Genomic DNA, 16,455 nt, shown 5'->3' on the forward strand with positions numbered 1-16,455 from the left:
CTGAATTCTTAAGACTTCAGGAATAAAATCAGAATCTTAAAAAAAAACTAATGGATTCTAATTTTGATTCATGAGAAGAATAAATTCTATAGTTAAAATTGAAAACCTTTGAAAATGTGATATCGGTATAATACTACAGGGGAAATGTTTAAGGGTACAAACTTGCAATTAGTAAATAAGTCCTGGAATTCTAATGTACACATAGTAAGTATGGTTAGCAATACTGCATTATAAAATTCAAAGTTGCTCAGAGAGTACATCTAAAAGGAAAGAATGGGGGGTAATAAAAAGAGGAAAGAATAATTGCGTGGCATGATAGTAATATTAGCTAGCTCTATCTATGGTGGTAATTATATTGCAAAATATAAATTAGCAAATCAATACATTGTATACCTTAAACTTAATGTTATGTGTCAATCATATCTCTACTAGGAAAAAAAAGTTTCTAAAACTAGAGGACAGAGTGGGAATCAGATATTAGCAGAGGTTTTAAAAATATTTTTTGAGGTATAATTGACATAAAACAAAAAGCACATATTTAAAGTGCACAATTTAATAAGTTTTGATATATGTATATACCTATGAAACCATCACCACAATCAAGATGATGAACATATCCATCACATCCAAAAGATCCTACTGCCTCTTTGTAATCCATCCCCTCTTCTTCCTGACTTCCATCCCCACCTCACCATCCCCAAACAATGACTGATTTGCTTTCTGTCCCTAGACATCAATTTGGTTTGTCTATAATTTTATAAAAATGATATAGTATGAACATTTTTTATCTGACTTTTGTCACTCAGCCTAGTTATTTTCAGATTTATCTCTGTCACAGGGTATATGAATAGTCCATTCCTTTTTATTGTTGAGTAGTATTCCATTGTACGGATATACCAAATTGTCCATTCATCTGTTGATAGACAGCTGGGCTGTTTACAGCTCTTGGCTATTACAAATAAAGCCTCTATGAACATTTGTATAAAAGTCTTTGTATGAATATATGCCTTCATTTCTCTTAAGTAATATCTAGGAGTGAAATGGCTGCATCATATGATAGGTGTAATTTAACGTTTTAGGAAACTGTCAAGTGATTTTTCCAAAGTGGATGTACCACTTTACATTCCTGTCAGCAGTATATGAGAGTTCTAGCCAGCACTTGGTATGGACAGGATTTTATATTATAGGCATTGTAATAGATATGTAGGAGTATCTGATTGTGGTTTTAATTTCTATTTGTATAAGGACCAATGCTGTTGAACATCTTTTCATGTGTTATGTGCCATCTGTATATCTTCTTTAGTGAAGTGTCTGTTTGAATCTTTACCTCATTTTTAATTGGAATTGTTCTTTTCTTATTACAGAGGTTTAAAAAGTATATTGTAGACCCACGTCCATTTTTTAGAAATGTTATTTACAAGTATTTTCACCTGATCTATAGCTTATCTTTTTAGTTTCTTAACAAAATCTTTCAAAGAACAGTTCTTAAGTGTGATTAAGTCCAGTGTATCTTTTTTTTTTCTTTTGTGGATCATACTTTTGTGTAAGAGACCTAAGAGATCTTTTCCTAACCTATGGTTAGAATTTTTCCCAAGTTTTCTTCTAAGAAGTTTTATAACTTTGAGTTTACATTTAGATGCATGCTCTATTTTGAGTTAATTTTTATATATGTGGTACAGGACTCTCTTGCATACCATTTTTTAAAAAGATTGTATTTCTCGACTGAATTAAATTTATACCCTTGATGAAAAATCCATTAATTACATATATTTGGATGACTTTCTGGACTCTGTTCTTTATCATTGATCTCTAGTCTATCACAGTGGTCTCAAGCAGGGCAATTTTGCCTCTAGGGGACATTGCACAAAATCTGGAGACTATTTTTTATTTTTTTAAAGACTTTTATTTATTCAAAAGAGAGAAAGAGAGAGAGAGAGAGAGGCAGAGACACAGGCAGAGGGAGAAGCAGGCTCCAAGCAGGGAGCCTGACTTGGGACTTGATCCTGGGTCTCCAGGATCATGCCCTGGGCTGCAGGCGGCTATAAACTGCTGAGCCACTGGGGCTGCCCTGGAGACAATTTTAATAGTGAGAGCTAAAGAGATATTCTGGTTTCTGATAGAAGCCAGAGCTTCTGCTCAATATTGTGCAATGCATAGGACAGTCCCCACAACAGAAAGTTATCTAGCTGAAAATGTCTGTAGCCAAGATTGAGAAACTGTTGTCCGTACTGATGCCAGTACCATGTTATCTTGATTATTATACCTTTATAATGAGTCTTTGAATCCGGTAATATAGTCTTTGAACCTTATTCTTCCTTTCAGATTTCTTTTGGCTATTCTTTTTTTTTTTTCCTTTTGGCTATTCTAAGTTCTTTGTTTTTCCGTGTGAATTTTAGAATCATCTTGTCATTTTCTTTTTTTTTAAATGCCTGATTGGATTTTGACTGGGATATGTAGACTATATAGATCAATTTGGGGATAATTGAAATCTTAATATTGATACTTTATTTTTTTCTCTGCAATGTCTTAGAGTTTTCAATGTATAAGTCTCACATATCTTTTGTCAGATTTATCACTAAGAACTTCTAAATAAGTGTTTTTAATTTCAATTTCTTTTTTGCATCAATATAGAAGTACAGTTGATATGTGGATCTTATATCTTAACAACCTTATTAAACTCACTTATTCTCATAGCTTTTTGGTAGATTCTGTTAGATTTTCTACATAGACAATTACACTGTTGTACATCTTCTTTTCCAGTCTGAATGCCTTGTATTTCTTTTTCACAACTGTTACACTGACTAGAACTTAAAGTAAATTTTGATTAGAACTGGTTGGAGTGGGGGGGCACCTGGATGGCTCAGTGGTTGAGCATCTGCCTTTGGCTCAGGTCGTGATCCTGGGGTCCTGGGATTGAGTCCAGCATTGGGCTTCCTGCGGGGAGCCTGCCTCTCCCTCTGACTATATCTCTGCCTTTCTCTGTGTCTCTCATGAATAAATAAATAAAATCTTTAAAAAAAAACTGGTTGGACTGTACATCCTTACCTTGCTTCTGATCTCAGGGGGAAAGCATTTAGTCTTTCACTGTTACAAGGTTAACCATATTTTTTGCATATGTCCTTTATCAAATTGGACAGAAATTATCAAATTCTGTTGCTGAAAATTTTTGTTAGGAACGGATATTTGATTTTGTCAGCATTAAATATACTGTTCATTTTATCTCATTATTGAGGCAAATCCTTTCTGAGTATTCTACACTGCTTTTGAATTAATGGGGTTTTCTTCTTTGGTTGATGAGAATAGGCCTCTTCTGGATCCTGGGAACCTTAGGAGGTTGTTCTTCCCCTGGTCTTAAGTAATTCCTTATACTCATGCACTGATTGTTAAATACTCTGTTGAATGTTAGAAAGTAACCTTCTATCAATCTCTGGAGTTTTCTGTGTAGCTCTTTCTTCTCCAGTACTTCATCTGACACACTCTAGTTGCTTTGGCCTTCCTCGATTTTGAGTTTCATCTCCTGTACTCTGGGAGGTTCTGTGTGGTTTTCCACTCCATCTGCCACAGCCAAGAAACTGCAGACAGCAATCTGGGATAACATAGTTTTCATCTCATTTGTTTTCCATTTTTCAGGGATCACTGTCCTCATTTGAATGATATCCAATGTTTTGAGAATAATTTTTTCATAGATTTTATCCAATTTTATAGTTGTTTCAGGCAGGAGAGTAAATATGGTCACTTGTCCTCCATCTTGACTAGATATGAAAGCTCTCCAGACAGTGTTGATATCATGTCACATTTGGGTTTCTGCAGGAGCAGTCAAATTGGGAGAGGACGTAGGAGGTTGTAAGGGAAGTGCAAGGATAGATTATGAAAAGGAGTAAAGTACAACAAATCTGAGTGAAGCAGGTAGGTATATCATAGTGGGATTTAAGGTACAGAATTGGTTCAAAGTAATTCTCCAGAACAGCCTGACTGTATAGGGACCACCTTTTATGGTATAATTTCCAATCTGCACTGCCATGGTTTCACCAATCATAGTGACTCAGCCTTCTGTGTGCCTCACAGAGTTAGGCCATGCAAGATACCAAAATTAATATTTAAAGATTTGCTTTAAAGGGACTTAGGGTCTCTTACAAACGATATATAACTTTATACAAGGTAGAAAATGGTAAATTTAATACTAGGAATATGGATAAAATCATATAAGAATTAAGAAGAAGACATTACATATGAGGAAGAGAACTGACATTTTAGTAAGCATCAGACATTTTTTTTGGTGCTTTATATTGTTTTGTTAAAGCACTTGGCATTTTGCCTGGCAAAAAGTAAGTAGTTTATTATTATAGCGAAGACTGGTTGCTAAGAGCGTATGCTCTGAAGTTGGACAGTTAAATTTGAATGCCACTTCCTCTTTGTTAGCTGTGTAACTTTGGACAAATTACTTAAACTTTCAGTTCTTTGTATTTTTCTTTCCTCTGAAGAAATAGTAGTAGTAGCCACTAACTAAGCTATTGTGAGGATTAAATGAGTTAGCCTATGTTGAGACCTTAGAACCTATAACACTCAATATATGTTCATTTTTATGATTAATATTAATAATAAGATTTTAAATCCTGAAAGGTAAGCATTATCCTTATTTTTTTTTAAGTAAGCTCCACACCCATTGTAGAGCCCAACATGGGGCTTGAACTCATGACCCTGAGATTAAGACTTGAGCTGAAATCAAGAGTTGAACACTCAACCAACTGAGCCACCCAGGCACCTCATCCTGATTTTCAAAATGATGTATCTGTTAGGGAGTGTCTTTGGCTGCATGCAACAGAGACATGATTACATACCTTAACCAAATAAAGAGGTCTTATTTTTAATGAAACCAAATCTGAAAGCAGTCTCACCAGGACTGGTATGGTGGTTCCATGTTGCCACCACGAACTCACCCTTCCTTAATCTTCTCATATGACCATCTCTAATATGTGGCTTTCATCTGTATACTTGCTGCTTTTTTGTCCATGATGGTTGCTCTACTTCCAGCATTGATCAGGATTCAGATAGGAAGAATGAATGAGCAAAAGGCCTATGCTGGATGAGTGAGCCAAAGGTCTCTCCTAGGAGATCCATCCTTAACTTTCATTTTTGTCTCATTGGTTAGGAGTATTATATGACCACCCTACTTATAAGGGATGCTAGGAAATGTAGTTCTTTTAAAATTCTAGACTGCTCCAAGAAAAATTATATTTTAATAAAACAGAATTCATTGACTATTGTTTAGGTCACTAATGGTGTCTCCCACAAATGGGAGACTGAAATTCAGAAATTCAGTAACTTGCTTGAGGTTGTAAAACAACTATTAAGTGATAAAGTTAATATTGGTAGCAAGGTCTGTCTAATACCATTCCATATTCCTTTTGCCACACAGTCCAGAAAATAAGTGATCTGTTAGGATTACAGGATCTTTGAGTTGGGTCTTTCATGACAGAACATTGACATGAGAGTAAATCCAGATGTATAAAATTCAAGGAGCAAGTAGAAAGAATTATAGGGCAGCTCCGGTGGCACAGAGGTTTAGTGCTGCCTTCAGCCCAGGGTGTGATCCTGGAGACCCAGGATCGAATCCCACATCAGGCTCCCTGCATGGAGCCTGCTTCTCCCTCTGCCTGTGTCTCTGCCTCTCTCTCTCTCTCTCTCTCTCTCTCTCTCTGACTCTAATAAATAAATAAAATCTTTTAAAAAAAAGAATTATAAAGCTCATTTGGGGATACAAATATAAAGTTCATTTTTTGTTGTTGTTGTTAAAGTTCATTTTAATGAGAACTTTAGGACTCAATGAAGGAAAGAAGTGGGGGTAAAGACTGAAAAGAGAGTGCTTAAATGGCAGAAATTCTAGAGGGCCAGACTAAGAATTTTACATTTTGCTTAGTAGGTGTTACATTTAAAGTTCTATCAAAAAAATCCATTAAAGGAGCCCATTGAATCAAAAAGCTATTCTAAAATCTGGATGAAATTTTAAATTTTGCAGATTTCTGAAGATAGGTATAATGACAAATGGAAATGATAGGGTAATCTTTTGATTACCATAATAAAATTGCAAAACAAATTTCTGGCGATGACTACTGTTATCTATAATTGCTTTATAGAAACTGTTGGGTTTTTACATTTATATTCTACAAGGACAGTCTAAAATCTTAAAGATGGTCATTCATTCATTCAATAAAAGACATATTTCCTGCCCTTTTGAAGTTTACTTTCCAGTAGAGGGAAATAGATAATAAATAATAAACATAGTAAATAAGTATATATATTAAAATAATAAGCATATTATATATATTTATATCTAAGTATATGTACTTAAATATATTATTGTATGCATACTATATACTTATACATTAGGTTGACAAGTGATGTAGTATAAGAGTGGAACAGAGAAAAAGGGACATTTGAGAGTTAATATGGTAAGAGTTACAGTTTTTAAATAGGGCAATCAGAATGGGCTTCACTAAGAATTTAAGCAAATTCTTAAAGGGAATAAGAGAATCTTGCAGATACCATGGAGAGTAGCGCAAAATAAGAGAACTACAGGATTGGGCAGTATTCACTACCCCTGAAGGTCAGCAACAAGGCTGATATAGTTGGAGTGGACTGAGAAAGTGAGAGAGTACTGGGAAATGAGGTCAGAGAGATAATAGGGAGTCAGATCACGTAGGGTCTCATAATCCATCATAAAGATTTTGGCTTTTACTCAGAGTGGAAATGGGAAGCCATTGCCAAGTTTTGAGCAGAAGAATGACAACATAATATGACTTGCCCTTTAAAAGGATAATTTTGGGGATGCCTAGGTGGCTTAGTAGGTTGAGCCTCTAACTCTTGATTTCAGCCTAGGTCATGATCTCAGTCATGAGATCAAGCCCTGCATGGGGCTTCATGCTCAGCATGAAGTCGGCTTGAGATTCTCTCCCTCTCCCTTTCCCTTTGCCCCCCACCCCCTGACTTTCTCTAAATAAATAAATAAATCTTTAAAAAAAACAAAAGGATCATTTGGCCACTATATTAAGAACAAACTTTATAGTTTATCTGTCTCTCCCTACTAGGTTAGTAGGGGCAGGGATCTTTGTCTTTTTTTTTTTTTTTCCCATTGATATGTGACTGTGGCAGATGCTTAGAAAATATTTCTGAATAAATTGCCATACATATTTAAGTTTTTAGAGTGTCCTTAAAAAAATAAAGGGAAAACAACCTAAAGACAGAAGGGGAAGTTGTTGAAGGGATAAAATTGCTAAAGAAATGTCTTTGAGTAGGAGAAAGGGAGTACCTAAGTAAAGGGCTTGACTTTGGATAGGACCATGGATACCTTATCTATAGATAGATAACAAGGGACACTACATGGGTAAGAAGCTAGTAGGTGGGTACAATTGAGAGTCTGGAAATTCTCTTTTGACTGCTTCAATTTTCTCAGTGAAATAAGAAGCAAGGCCTTTATATAACTGTGAAAATGGGTGTGTGGGGGAAGCATGTTGGGGAGAAAAGCTAGTATGAAAGTAATTAGGCAAAGGAGATGTAATATTATTGTTGGGTCTCCTTGATTAAGGGTGCATTTAAGGTTCATGTTCATAAATTGAAAATCAGATTAGTCAACATGTTTGTATGTTTTTGTTCAATCATTATTAATAGTGGTTGAGTATTGAGAACCAGACACTGTGTTACCTGCTGGCTGTATGAAAGATTAATAAAACCTAATCTTAGCCCAATAGGGACTCAATGTAGTGGCAGACAGTTGTATTTTTTTTAAGATTTATTTATTTTGGGGAGCACATGTGCAAGGGGAGGGGCAGAGGGAGAGGGAGTCTCAAGCAGACTCCCTGCTGAACTAGGAGACCAGTGTGGGACTGGATCTCACTACCCTAAAATCATGACCTGAGTTGAAATTAAGAGCTGGCTACTTAACCAATTGAGTCACCCAGGTGCCCTGTGGCAGACAATTTTTTAATCAACCAGTTATGAAATGGTGTGATAAGTACTATCAATTCAAAGGAAAAAACACTGTAAATCAAAGAAGTTCCAGGCAAGTGAACAATTCAGGTTATGGAGTGAACAACAGATTAGTCTAAGACGGCAAAAGATTGTGAAAGAATCACTTCCAAACTCTTAACCTCCAGTGTCCAATCAGAAAGGTATTATGTATAAACTTTGTGTAATTCCAATCAGATCCTCTTCTTTGCAACTCATCTTAAAAGAGATCCCAGAATTCATAAATATCGTACCTCTGACTTCCCCTGTGAGATACTAAGACTATCCAGATAGTATTTTCGCTTACTGCAGTAAGCAAAAACCTCAGTTTTGCTCTATCAACAGGTTATTTTGGAGGTATTTTAAAGGAGTCAGCGTTTGACGGTCTTGGAGGTCTTATCAAAATCTGGTCACCTTGGAAACAGCATAATTTTCTGAGGCCTTTTCAGCCTCCAGCACAGGGTCTCTCCAATGAAAGTGGTGAGGTAAGTTCATGTTGGGTTTGAGCTCTGATTTCTAATTGTGTCATCAGATACTCCAAATGCCAGTTTGTTTTGTTTAGTTTCATACTGCATCTAGGAATAAACTCTTTTTTTTAATCCATTGATTGATCAGGTTTGAAAAACTTTTATTTGGTAGAAATCTACATTATTATGGTCTATATTACTGTTTGTTTGCTCTTGTCATTTCTTCATCATACATCTATAAGAAGAGGTTCATAAGGATGAAGGTGGGTGTAAACTTGTAGGTTCAGAAGGTTTTTTTGAGACTGGCATCCTTTGGGAAAACTGTCTCAAGTAATTTATGAAAGTTTCATGAGATTTTGCCCACTCTTGTTTTATTTTGTCCATGAATGTCTGGTTCTCTTTAGCAGGGAAGTCCCCAAGTTTCACATTTGGCTAGAGTGTTCTCAGACTCAGGTTTATCTTTAGTTTGGTTCTGTAGCCATTCTGGGCTGGATTCCTGCATCTTATATGTATTTATGCTAGAATCAAAATGTGTCTTATTTACTTTCTAAATGATAAAAGAATTAGTTGGAATTATAATTGTTTTGGAGGGGGAAACTTCTGATATAAACACAATTATTCCTTTGGGGAGGTGATTTGAAGCAAAATGAACTCAATACCCAAATATACAGTTGTCTACTTTTAAGGCAAGAGGAAACTTCCAAAATATATTCAGTGGATTATGAAATTGCCTCCTTAAAAGATTCTTTAGCAAAGGCAAGAGAAAAACATGAAAAATTTAGAACTGTCTTTTCTAAATCCTTTCAAATCACAATTTGAATATGTTGTCCTTTATTCTTCTGTTCCACTTCCTTATCCCATGTTCCTCCATTTCCCTCTTCTGTCTCTCCTTTGGACTTTTTCTCCTTCCCTTCAAAATACCCCATAAGGAGATATTCTTGTTGGTCTAAAAGAGAAAGATCACTTTAGTATAATACGCTCTCAGTTTTATACTTAAAGTATTAACAATTTAAACCAGCTGTAATGATTGATTCCTTCTCCCTCATCCTCTTCTATGTACATGTATGTCAAAATACGTTTTCCTGCATCTAAAGTTTTCCCTCTCATTAATTAAAAAAATATAATTAATCTTTTACACTGATAATTTTGTATTTGACTAAAGGTGACTCATTTATTTATTTATTTATTTATTTATTTATTTATTTATTTTCCCTCTCTTTTTAAATTTCTATTCCTCCTCTTCTTTTCCCTCCTAGGGAAACATTAAGGATTAATTGACAAAAACAATTATTCTGTCATTATGTGCTCAATCTAGGAATGTATAATGAACAATTTCTAAAATAGAAAAATCATTAAATTTTGTTTCTTTTTCTTTAAAATTGCTTTAAGAGATATTTCTGGTTAAAACTACAAGAAAAGGGCCACTGTGTGGCTCAGTCAGTTGAGATCCAACTCTTGATTTTGGCTCAGGTAGTGATCTTAAGGTCATGAGAGTGAGCCCCAAGTTGGGCTCCCATGTTCAGCATGGAGTCTTCTTGTCCCTCTCCCTCTGCTCCTCCTCATGCTCATTCTCTCTCTCTCTCTCTCTCTCTCTCTCTCTCTCTCAGATTAAATAAATAAATAAAATCTTTTTTAAAGAACTGCAAGAAAAGAAGAAAAAAACCTTGGTTTCAAGATGAAGGACTTTGAAATAGGGTTTAAGGAGTTTGCATAACTTCATTTATAAATACAAAGTTTATATATTATGTAGAAAATGTTCATAAAATATTCCTGATGGAGGAATCATTGGACAAATTAGAATGAATTAATCATACTGGTTTAAAGGATTAAAAAACAATTATCTTCCTACTTTAATATATCAAATTAATGCCAACACAATATGCTAGTTTATACAAAAAGATAGAACATCTCATAATTTAAACTTTATATACTCCTTGCATTGATTTTATGGGACAAACAAGTTATTAATATCATTATTTCTACAAATTAAGCTTATAAAAATTTAGAGTCATGATTGACTAGATAAAATTGTAATGATATTGTTAAAAAGTTTTATAATCTTAAGTTATTTCTATAATATCAGAATTCTTAAGAACTTTATATTTGGGATGCCTGGGTTGCTCAATTGGTTAAGTATTTGCCTTCCACTCAGGTCATGATCCTGGGGTCCTGGAATCGAGTTCTGCTCCCTGCTCCACAGGAGAGTCTGACTCTCTGTCTTCCCTCTGCCCCTCCCCACCCCCCTCACTTATGCTTTCTCTCTCAAATAAATAAAATCTTTTTTTAAAAAAGAACTTTATATTTAACTAAAATCATAGTTTCTAGTTCCTTAGCTAACTTAAAGACCTTAGACAAGGGTCAAATTCAGTTAATTGATGGATAATTTTGAATACTTGGGTAAAATCTAAAGAAAAAAATGAGTGAAATTGGTCACTAAACAGTTTTATTTTGCTGTTATATATTTAAAAATAGATGTAGATTGGAGTGCCTTATTGGCTTAGTCAGTAGAGCATGTGACTCTTGATCTCGAGGTTGTGAGTTTAAGCCCTAAGTTGGGACTCAGCTTACTTAAAAAATAATAAAATAAAATAAAATAAGATAAGATAAGATAAAATAAAATAAAAAAATAAAATAATAAAATAAAAATAGATACAGATGTGAAAATGCTTTTTGATTTTTTTTTTTAATACAGGCTCCATACACAGTGTGAAGCCCAACACAGGACCTGAACTCATGACTCTGAGATCAAGACCTGAGCTGAGATCAAGAGTCAGACACCCGGCAGGCTCCCTGCATGGAGCCTGCTTCTCCCTCTGCCTGTGTCTCTGCCTCTCTCTCTCTCTCTCTCTCATTTATGGATAAATAAAATCTTTAAAAATTTTTTTAAAAAATTAAAAATAAAAAAAGAGACACTTAGCCAACTGAGCCACCCAGGCCCATGGATTTTGTTATATACATAGGTCTCCTTAAAATTTATAAAGACAATATGACAAACATTCTCTTTAGAAAAACAACTAAGCAATTTCTTATTTCCTATCTTCTACTTTTGTCTAGGGAGAAATAAAAGTTGGTCACCTAGGTTAAATGGAGCCAGTAAGGCTATACTCTGTATAGTTACAGAGAGATATGAATATGTATGCAAAACCATGTGTATGGTCTGTTTCTTTAAAAAATTGTTGCACTTAGGACGGTACATTGGGAGAATGCTGAAATGGCCTTTTTAAAGCAGAGCTTCAGCATTAGAGGCAACATCCTGAAAGGATGTTGATTCTTGAAGATGTAATATATGCCTTAAATCAGAGACCTCTCTATGGTGTTGTGTTCCTGACAGGAAGAATACATGAATGCAATAACCAAGGGACAGAATCAGAAATAGCCCCAATGACACACTGGGAGACTTTGTGCTTCCCATCCTTTTAATTCTGGGCTCTGTAGGGTTGGAAGTCCAGGTCCCCAAAGGGAGCATACTCTTGCGAGGGAACACACAAAAGTTTGTATACTATAAGATAAAGCTGCTGTCTGGGCACTTTGAAGTCCTCGTATCCAGGCACCAACAGGTAGGAAAAGGCATCGGCATACTGGAGAGGGTAATCAACCCAGATCAGCAGGAGGACATAGAGCAGAGGGACTGTGGAACCCAGATGATTCATTTGGGCACCTTTGGTTATTTCCATGCTCCACTATAATTGTGAATGGGTGCATGTAGCAGTGTCACCATAAGAACGATACGATTGCTTAGTCCCCTCAGAAACTGAGATTTGAGTCATACTGATGTGGGAAACAAAGGCAAAAGAAAAATTAAATCTCCTTACTACTTACAGCCCATTGACAAGTCCTTGATATAGGCCAAGTGGTATTTTCTCTAGGATCTTAGCTGTCTCAATGTGAATACTTTGCTAAGGGCAAAATGGAATGTTAGCCTGACCCCCAGAATCCTGTAAGTCTACTTTAACATATAAAAATCCCTTTGGAAACTTCCTTTAACCCCCAAAATATGTGTTGGCAGTCATCTCCCCAAGTATAAGACCCACCAATAATACATCTGAAAGTTCTCATGGCTAAGGTTTTATTAGACAGTAATAAATGACCTTTTCCCAACAATAGCTAGCCCCCACTCCCCCTCAAGACCCTGGAAACCTTGCTTCCAAAATTCCTTAGAGACCTAGGCTCTCCTTAACCCCCTCCCAACTTGAAAGTATATAATCACCACTTCTCATGACCCCAGTGCAGCTCTTCCTTCCCTGTGCATTAGTAAAACCACCTTTTTGTATCAAAGACATCTCAAGAATTATTTCTTGGCCATCAGTTCCGAACACTAGCATCTTTCCTACATCAATACCAGCAGTGAGCCTCGAGGACCTGGTGAGTTAATAGCTGAGGGTGAGGGAAATTAGAATAACTACTGGAAGTGGGAGAAGATGAATACCAGTTGTAACTCCAAAGATCAACTACAGTGTTAGAGGTTCCTTCTAAGTTTCCCCTCAGGAAAATGGGCCCAGAAGAACCATAGAAGTCTGGCACTCTGATCTGTGGGAAGAGATAAATCTGTTTAGCACAAGAGGTAGGCCACGGCAGCTATGAAAATGAGTCCCTCAGAGCTCCTGCTGCAGATGGAGTAATTGACAAAGGATCCCAGCTGCTATGCTCTGGATCTACCATGGTACTGGTACAGAAGCTGTGCTTCTCACAGGCTGCTCCCAGACAATGGCTGAGCATGGCAAAAGTACTAAGATGGTCCTACTTATGTGAGAAGGAGGACTTTTTGATGGGTTACTTGACTTGAGGTTTCCCCATCAGGCTTGCAGACTACTCAATACTAATGAGGCCCTTGTATTGAAAAACTGAAGTTAGACCCTCCAGAACCTCATAAACAACCTCCTCAGAGACACTAAGGTCTGTCAAGGTAGTATTCTCCTTACTGCAATAAGCAAAAAACTTAGTTTTGCTTATCAACGGGTTATTTTGGTGGTATTTTTAGGGAAATAGCATTTTAATAGACAAACGGAACCATCATTCAAAAAGCAGAGGGAAGAGCTTCACAGATAGGAGGAATAGTAATGCAAAGGCCTTGAGTTGGGGAAAAAAAGGAGAGAAAGTAGGCGTATTAGATGGTGTATTAGGTGGTCTATTAGATGAGGTCAGAAACGTACAGAAGGCCTTAGAGTCCTTGGTCATTGTAGTATCAATTTCATTCTGAGTAAAACAAAACGTTAGAGAATTTTTAGTGGAGAAGTGATACACCCGGGTTTATATGTTGTAGAATATGTTATAGAGGGACATGAATGGAAATGGAGGGAACAATTAGGAGGTTATTGGAGTGGCACAGGTGAGAGCTTAGGTGATTTGGATCTAGAGTGATAGGCTTACAGGAGGCAAAGAGAAATGGACAAATACAGGATATATTTTGGAGATAGAATCATCAGAACTTGCTGATTGTTTGGCTTTTGGGGGAGGACATGTGGGGATGTGTGTGAAGGAAGGGAAGGAATGACTCCAGCTAAGGTTTTAGCCTTGATCAACTATGTGAATGGTAATGAATTTTACTGAGTTGACGAAAACTGAGGGAAGGAATAGATTCAGAAAAACAAAGCAAGAGCTCTTTTTTGAACCTGGTTGGTTTTGACTTCCAAATGGAAATGGTAAGTAGGCACTTAGAGTTACAAGTCCAGACGTCAGCATTGTAGATAAACATTTTTGTGAATTATCAACATGGATGATGATGAGAAACTGGAGAACAAAGAGATCACCTGAGAGGGAAAAATGCAGATAAAGAAGAGAAGAATGCCCAGGATCTAGCCCTGAGGCCCTCCAACATTTAGATTAAGAAGTTAAAAGACTGACATGTGGGTGGCTCAGCAGTCTGCCTTTGGCTCAGGGCGTGATTTCGGACTCACACATCAGGCTCCCTGCATGGAACCTGCTTCTCCCTCTGCCATGTCTCTGTCTCTCTCTCTCTCTCATAAATAAATTAAAAATCTTTAAAAACAAAAAAAGAGAAGTTAAAAGGAACACCAAGAATGCTTAAAACTGGTCAATTAAGTCCACTTTGAACCTGTGAGGTAATGTTGGGGCAGGAAGTATCACAGATTAGATTAGTTGCTAATTAAAGCAATCTCTTCAGTCTCTTAGTTAACAAATACATATTCAGTGTATACAGTGTATTATCATAGCGGTGTTCAAGAGACATTACAATATAAGGTGGTAACTCCAGTCTAAATGCCGCTTACTATTCCAGATATAGATATATATATATATATATATATATATATATATATATGTATATATATATCGCTCCTCTACAATTGAGGCATATCAGATTTGTAGACTTGATTGTAAAAATATTTCAGAAAAATCTTTCTGCTTTCTAGTCTTTTTTTTTTTTTAAGATTTTATTTATTTGAGAGAGAGCACAAGTGAAGGGAGAGGCAGAGGAGGAAAGAGAAAGAGGCTCCCTGGCTCAATCCCAGTACCCCAAGATCATGACCCAACCCGAAGGCAGAAACTCAACCCTCTGAACCACTCAGGCGCCCCTGTTTTCTAGTCTTTTTTTAAACCAACTACCTTAAACTATCATTTTTTATCCTTTTTATACATTATTCAGTTTTTTATTTAATAAACATTAAACTTATTATTTTGCTTTTGCCTAAAATATGGTTAGGTAGGAGTAATAAATTCTGCCTTTATTATTATTTTCTTTTTTAGATTTTATTTATTTATTAGACACAGAGACAGAGAGAGAGGCAGAGAGAGAAGCAGGCTCCATGCAGGGAGCCCGACTTGGGACTTGATCCCGGGTCTACAGGATCATGCCCTGGGCTGAAGGTAGCGCTAAACCGCTGAGTCACCTGGGCTGCCCTAAATTATGCCTTTAAAAAGATGATTAGAATTTGGTAAATATATTAGCTGTGTTAAGAAGATCCTTCTTCTCTCTCTTTTTTTTAAAGATTTTATTTTATTTTATTTTATTTTTATTTATTTATGATAGTCAGAGAGAGAGAGAGAGAGAGAGAGAGACAGGCAGAGGGAGAAGCAGGCTCATGCACCGGGAGCCCGATGTGGGATTCTTGGTAAATATATTAGCTGTGTTAAGAAGATCCTTCTTCTCTTTTCAGGTTTGATTAACATTTGAAAATACCTTGTAATGCTTTGATACTAGAATTATATGAATAAAAAATACGGGTGTATTTGGGTTTTCAAGAATTTCATCAGGACAGGGATCCCTGGGTGGCGCAGCGGTTTGGCGCCTGCCTTTGGCCCGGGGCGCGATCCGGCCCGGGGCGCGATCCCGCCCGGGATCGAGTCCCACGTCGGGCTCCCGGTTCATGGAGCCTGCATCTCCCTCTGCCTGTGTCTCTGCCCCTCTCTCTCTCTTTTTGTGACTATCATAAATAAATAGATAAATAAATAATTAAAAAAAAAAGAATTTCATCGGGACAGCCCAGGTGGCTTAGTGGTTTAGTGCTGCCTTCCGCCCAGGGTGTGACCCTGGAGACCCGAGATCGAGTCCTGCGTTGGGCTCCCTGCATGGAGCCTGCTTCTCCCTCTGCCTGTGTGTGTCTCTGTCTCTCTCTGTGTGTCTCTCATGAATAAATAAATAAAATCTTAAAAAAAAAAGAAGAATTTCATCAGAATTTCATACAGGAAGAACAAAACAAACAAGCCTATAGTAGCTATAAGACAATTTGTGGCTTTCAGAGTAACAGACTTCTGTGTCAGTTGCATAATAGTGATTATTTATTCATGAAGTCTTTATTTCCATGGAAACACTGAGATCATTTTAATTTTTAATTACACTAGAGTTTACAGTTCCATAGATTTTAACTGTAGCAACAAGTGCAGAAGCTAGAGCTTTACCCATTTCCACTTTAAAAGGAATAAAGGAGAAAGAGAAGGTTTAAAATGATCATAAATTTCATTTAGTTACAATCTTTAGGTGTATAATTTCTCCTGAACCTACTCTTCAATTTTATGTCCAGTTAATTCTTCC

At 36.5% G+C, this 16,455-nt stretch overlaps 1 protein-coding gene across 5 annotated transcripts in view; it reads left to right on the forward strand.

Moving 5' to 3' along the window:
- Window positions 1-11,306, forward strand: part of CARF (calcium responsive transcription factor) — a 70,026-nt gene extending 58,720 nt beyond the window's left edge. For all 5 annotated transcript variants that reach the window (XR_008666988.1, XR_008666990.1, XR_008666989.1 and 2 more), the window contains 2 exons: window positions 8,347-8,486; window positions 11,161-11,306. The gene's annotated coding sequence lies outside the window, so the exon portion shown is untranslated. The remainder of the gene's footprint in view (window positions 1-8,346; window positions 8,487-11,160) is intronic.
- The last annotated feature ends 5,149 nt before the right edge of the window (window positions 11,307-16,455 follow it).

The sequence above is a fragment of the Nyctereutes procyonoides genome, unplaced genomic scaffold (assembly GCF_905146905.1).
Source record: "Nyctereutes procyonoides isolate TBG_1078 unplaced genomic scaffold, NYPRO_anot_genome, whole genome shotgun sequence".
Taxonomy (NCBI): Eukaryota; Metazoa; Chordata; class Mammalia; order Carnivora; family Canidae; genus Nyctereutes; species Nyctereutes procyonoides.